The sequence below is a fragment of the Limanda limanda genome, chromosome 13 (assembly GCF_963576545.1).
Source record: "Limanda limanda chromosome 13, fLimLim1.1, whole genome shotgun sequence".
Lineage (NCBI taxonomy): Eukaryota > Metazoa > Chordata > Actinopteri > Pleuronectiformes > Pleuronectidae > Limanda > Limanda limanda.
In genome coordinates, this window is record NC_083648.1 from 6,620,041 (window position 1) to 6,626,040 (window position 6,000).

A 6,000-nucleotide genomic window follows, 5' to 3' on the forward strand; every position below is an offset into this window, starting at 1 on the left:
TCACTGGAGAGATTTGGGTGTTTTTTGTTCCTTTTACGCAGCGTCCTGGTTTATTCCGACACGAATCCTCACATTATGGATCCAAAGCGTGGAGGGCACCCTGCTGTGAGACCCGGGCACATCCGCGCGTCATGGTTCTGCTGGAGAGAGGAAACTGCTTCGAAGTGCGCATGAAACACGAACTCAGAGAAACAAACTTCTTCTTCTTCTTCTTCTTCTTCTTTTCAGCCTGAAGTTGTCTGAGATGATTCAGCCTGAAAGTGGAGCAGCTCGTTCGCTCTTTACGCGCGTCCTCCGTGCGTCCTGCGCCAGGGAGGAGTGTCTGGACATGTGTTCACTTCAGAGACAGGACTGGACCCCCCCCCCCCCCCTTCCTCTGCACTCACTCTGTGGGCGTGGAGTGTGTGTGTGTGTGTGTCTGTGTGTGTGTGTGTGTTTGTGTGTCTCCCGTTAGGTGCACGCTGCAAAAAACACCCACATGCGTGAGCTGTGTCTGACAACTGTTGAGCCTGGAGATGTTTTGGGGTTTTGAAATGTTTTAAAATGAAATAATAGAGACTCAGGACATTTTGATGTCAACCAATATGCAAACTTTATTGAAACCTTTATTATAAAATCAAACAATATTTCCTCTTTCATATCTATTAGGGAGAGATTTCCGGTTAAAATTTTATTGGTAAGGTAAAGCACAGCGATAGAATATATAGAGTACTGTAATGATATAGAATATCCATCCTGCCATCCATCCCTCCCTCCCTTCATCCCTCCCTCTCTCCCTTCATCCCTCCCTCCCATCATCCCCCATCCCTTCATCGCTCCATCCTGGATTACGAGTTTACATTGGGTGGGGGGGCACATGGATAAGAGTTTTATGTTTGTATTGGTGTTTGCTTGAACTACAAACATAAAATTGTACCTCTTAAACTAACATTCCTTCTAAAATATTGTGCATTTTTTAAATATACTGGAAAAGTTTTAATAATGAAATTGAAATTGAACCAAACTTCAGTGTTTCGAACTAGCTGTTGTTCCATCAGTGTTAACACATCCTGAGGAAGTTCTTAAATTAGTATTAAACATGAATTATTTTGAATGATCTAGTGGTGAAGTTATCTTCAGACCAGGTGGCGTCTTTACAGATGAGTTTCCAGTCACTTCACTTGTGTCCTTGCTTCCTAACTTCCTCCTTGTTATCATCATGATGGATGCTGCACATTCTTCTTGCTTTAAAATCACACACCTTCTCATCATCGTCTGTTTGCCTGGAGGGAAGAACAACAGGAAAGATTCAGCAACACCTGTGTACGTGTGTGTGTGTGTGTGTGTGTGTGTGTGAGAGAGAGAGAGAGAGAGAGAGACCTTGGCCTTGAGTTTCTGTCTCTGTGTCACTTCTGGTTCTTTGCTGTTTTCTCTCTGATCTTTTGACCCTCAGGCGTCTCTGCAGCTCTCCTTCTTTCATCCACTCACAGACGGATTGTTTCTGCACAAAAGCTCCAAACAAATTATTTTCTATCACGATATGTAGAATAACGGATTATAAGCTTGACAATGTGTCATTTTTGTAGATTTGAGGCTAAAACTGTAACGAATACACAAAATAAAGAAAATGATTGCTTCATTTTGGAGGTGAAAGAAGACAAGATGGATATAATCTCATGATTTGCTGATGTAACTTTACAAAAGAAGAAGAACCTGTAGTCTCCACAGATTCTGTATTCCACTCCTTCACCATCATCTGACTCCCAACGGACGAAAAAAGAAAAGGATCAACGTTAAACCAGCAGAAACAGAGATGTCGTCTGTTTTGTTCCACACATTCTTCTTCCTTTTTCTGGAGACTACATTACCCACAATGCAAATAGACCACAGTCAGTCCAGTTGTAGATTTGGGTGTGTTACGGTTATCCAGACTAATGTAGCCTCAAGCTGTTCGTCTGCACCAGAGGTTTAGTGAGATCATTTCTTCTTCTTGCTAACTCCACACCCTTAGAGTTTTCTCTTTCATTTTCCGAATCTTATACACAGAAATAACCCCTTTGACTTTTTGCAATCTTTCAAATTCACATCATGTTATTTAGGTTCTAGTGCAGACCCCGGCAAGTTCAATGATATGAAATACCACAGTGATAGTTTAGGTTTAAGACCTGGAACAACTTCATATATAAATATTACTTCCATTAACATTTACTGCACATTCATATTTGATTTATTAGCCGAATAATCATCTCATCATTTAATTACATGTCTAAAAAGGTTGAAAAACTCCCACCGTGAGCTCTCAGAGAACAAAGTGACGCTATTAAACTAATGCTTTATGATTTAGAGTGATACAAACCAAAGAAAGGCAGCAAATCCTTACAATTAGAACTCTGAAACCAGGATATATTTGATGTAGTTGTTGAAGATAACTTTAAAAATGTATTTTTCTATAAATTCCCTCCCTGTGCATTGAATGTTTATGACGCTATCAGACAGTGTAGAAATAGGAAACTTGGTTTAATGTGACATTTACATGCTCTTCAGTCTCATTTCCAAGTTTGGCAATTGTTTGAAAGTGTTGCAACAACTCTGGGACAAAACCACATCTTTGTTGTTTCCACATTCGGACTTAAAAGCAAACAAACACTCCCACACAGGAAATGGGACAATCTGAGGAGAACTCTAATGTGACTCTATAAACTTCAGTATTCAACTCTGTGAACTTACTACAAAGTTTTGTAAAGTCCTTAAAATACATTTAAAGTAAAGTTTGCACGTAGAGAGTGAAGTGATAATGAAGGAGGCCCCACCACATCCAAAAACACTATTTCCTCTGCTTATCCAATAATCCTCAATCTGCAGAGCAAGGCTCCACCGAGAGAGTTCTAATTAATTTCCATTGTTTGGAGTCTTCGCCTCCCTCAGAACGCTCCATGGTATTTGCTCTTTTAACTCTAATCCTGGATCCACGCTCTGGGAGAGTGACTCCAGCCCTCTTTCTTTCTCTCTCTCTCTCTCTCTCTCAGTTCCCTTCTTTTCTCTGGATCCGGAGAAAAAGCCGCAGAGCGAGATCCGGACAAACAGACTGATGGGATTTGGAAGAAGCCCGGAAGGGGCATTAAACAAGGGGGCTGCGTTGGAGGAGAGGCTGGAGGCAAGGAGGTGAAACTGGGAGGCTTGTTCTGGTGTGTTGACCCCTGTGTTGTCCTGTGGGGCTAATCAAAGCATCGCTGCACTCCCTTTGTGTCTCTGCAGGAATGTGATGTAAGTGAGGTGGAAGTAAAACCGCTTTGATTGTCAAAAGGCTCAGTGACACACTGAAACCACCGAGAACCTGTATCCAAGTTGTTTCGCTATCACATTTCCTGAGAGGAGCGGTGATATTATCTCACAGAGATCTGTCGTGATTCTGGTTTCGCCTGTAAATGCTGGAACTTGTTATTCTCTGTTGAGACCACGAGGGATCGTTGGAACATGTTTTTTGCGTTAAGCCTTTATCATCTGTAAACACGCCAGAGCAGATGAATGCGAGTGGGGACATTTCAAAGTGGCTGTCGCTCTGTTTCTGATTAAAGTCGTGTTCTGAAGATTTCTGGATGACTGCACTGTTTTCTGTTTGCTTCTCTCTCTTTGTCTCCCTGCAGGCGTTTGTGTCATTTCTTCAGGGTGCCGTAAAAAAGGCAGAACGAGGAGGGAGTGGCACACAAAGGACATAAACCTCATACTGAGTTATGGCGTTTTAATTGTTTAACTGTTGATTGTTTGTTAATGTATATCAGGCCAGAGGAGTTACTGATTTACTGACGGCAATAGAAAAGTGTTTTCAGGGACAAACTGGTTTTTATTCTTCCACAGGCTGAATATGAAGTGCCAGGTTTGGCCTCCTATATTGTAGCTCACAGATTTAATTTAGCAAGGAGCAATCTTTTGTATTAAACCTATACAATTAACTGTGGTGTTCCTCAAGGTTCAGGTTTAGTTCCTCTACTTTTTAACCTTTAAGCTGCCACTTGGAAATTTCTTTAGGAGGCTGTCAACAGGTTTAAATCCCTTTACTTAAATGGCTAAAATCAGAAGGTGAGATTTCCTGACTTTTATTTCCTCGATTCAGTTGCACTCCAACACTGGCTCTATCCACCGTTTCCCATAATGCAACCTGTTAGATTTTACCTACCTGGTCAGTCCCTTCATCTTTCAAACCCAGTGACCAAGGTTTGTAATGGAACAGTTATCAGCTCCCAGTCAAATGTGCCAAGAGTCGAGTGAGCATCGCAGCGGAAGCCAAGTATTAGCTCAGCATTAGCCCATAAATCTTCACAGTCAAAAAACCCCAAGTCCACAGTGAGATAAGCCTGAGGACATGTTAAAGCGTTATTGTCTCAGACTGCAGGAGCTGTCCCAGCGTTACACAACTGTTCTCACACTTCTCATCACGAGTAAACCGATCCTGTGAGATAAAACACATAAAATCTATTTGTGCAAACACTTCTGAGACGGAGAAGCAGCGATCCTCCGCCACCTGTGCCGTCCCCCCCCCCCTCTGGCCAAACAATGAGTCAAACATTGCGATGTGGTCCGGGACCCGGTCGAGAAGTTCAGCTCCAGCTCGGCCGACATCTGCTGCTGCGGAGACAGTTGAAACTGCTCAGTTAAATCAATCCAGACTCCGAGCGGGAAACGGAGAGACAGAAACAGAAGGGGAAAGAGAAAATAGGTGCTGGAGACGAGAGGAGTGTGGTGGGGGGGGGGGGGGGTGCTTTTCATCTGCGTTGGTAAATACTCCCATGTGCAATGAGAGATCCCATTGTGGAGGAGTTCTTTGAAATTAGGAGGCCTGCAGGGTCAAGGAGAAACTGTCCCTGCATGAAAAAAATAACAAAAAAATTCCCAGAAACAACCGGGAGAAAAGGGAGAGAGAACATTCAGGTTGAGGACGCTGCTGTCTCCATCTTTTCGTCATCGTCCGTCCTTATTAGGGTTGCAAAATTCTGGGAATATTCAAAGTTGGAAACTTTCCACAGCAATATACGGGAATTAACGGGACTTAACGGGAATAAACTGGAAATGTTGTGGGTAATTTATACTAACTGTATTTACCTTGTCATAAACAGACATAAATATAAACATTTTGTTGTGTTATAGGCTGATTTAATTTGCGTATTTTTTTTTTTTTTTCAAAATTCCCCAAATTCCCGAGCTTAACTTCCCATGGAAAGTTTCCGGAAAGTTTCCGGAAATTTACCGGAAAGTTTCCGGAAATTTACCGGAAAGTTTCCGCCCCTTTGCAACCCTAGTCCTTATTAAACGTTATTCATACAAACCCAGGTTTTCATGTCCAGCTTCCAGTAGCTTGGAATATATCACCTGACAGGAAGACCCACATGTTACAGATAACGTCTGTGAGGTTTCTGATTGAGAAAACCCTCGGCTCTGCATTGGAGGAACAGTGATAAAGCTGAAAACACGGACGGAATCCATTAGCCGTTGTGTTCTCGGTGATGGATTGTTGATCTTGGCCAATTTTCTGAGGTTGTTTTTTCACAGTGGACATGAACGAGCGAGGGAAAGAAAAACAACAGGACGACCCTTTCTCTTTCTACACCGACTGTAAGACGTCTGTGCTGCAGCGCTGCCATGCCAGACTCGGGATTCTTGTGGTCAGTGCGGCCTCCAGGATTCTCTCTGACAGGCCCCTGGTTGTCCTCCGCTGTGCCAGCTGCCTGGTGAACACAGGCCGGCTCGACACCGCCCTGCTCTGCACGGAGCGGGTGGAGGAAGCAGAAGTCTTCATCTGACTGATTTATGCTACAAGCGTGACCAGAGCCGTAAATATGGACCATTATTTCCTCCAAGGGCCAGAAAACCTAATGCTTAAAAAAGAGACGGCATACAAGAGAAACTAGAATGTAGAAAAATGAAAGTGTGTGTGCTTCATCAGAGGAGTGTGTCAGGTGGTTGAAGCTCCATGGACAGTTGCACAGACTGAATATGTGCAGAAACAGGTGGATGGAAACGTTTTGA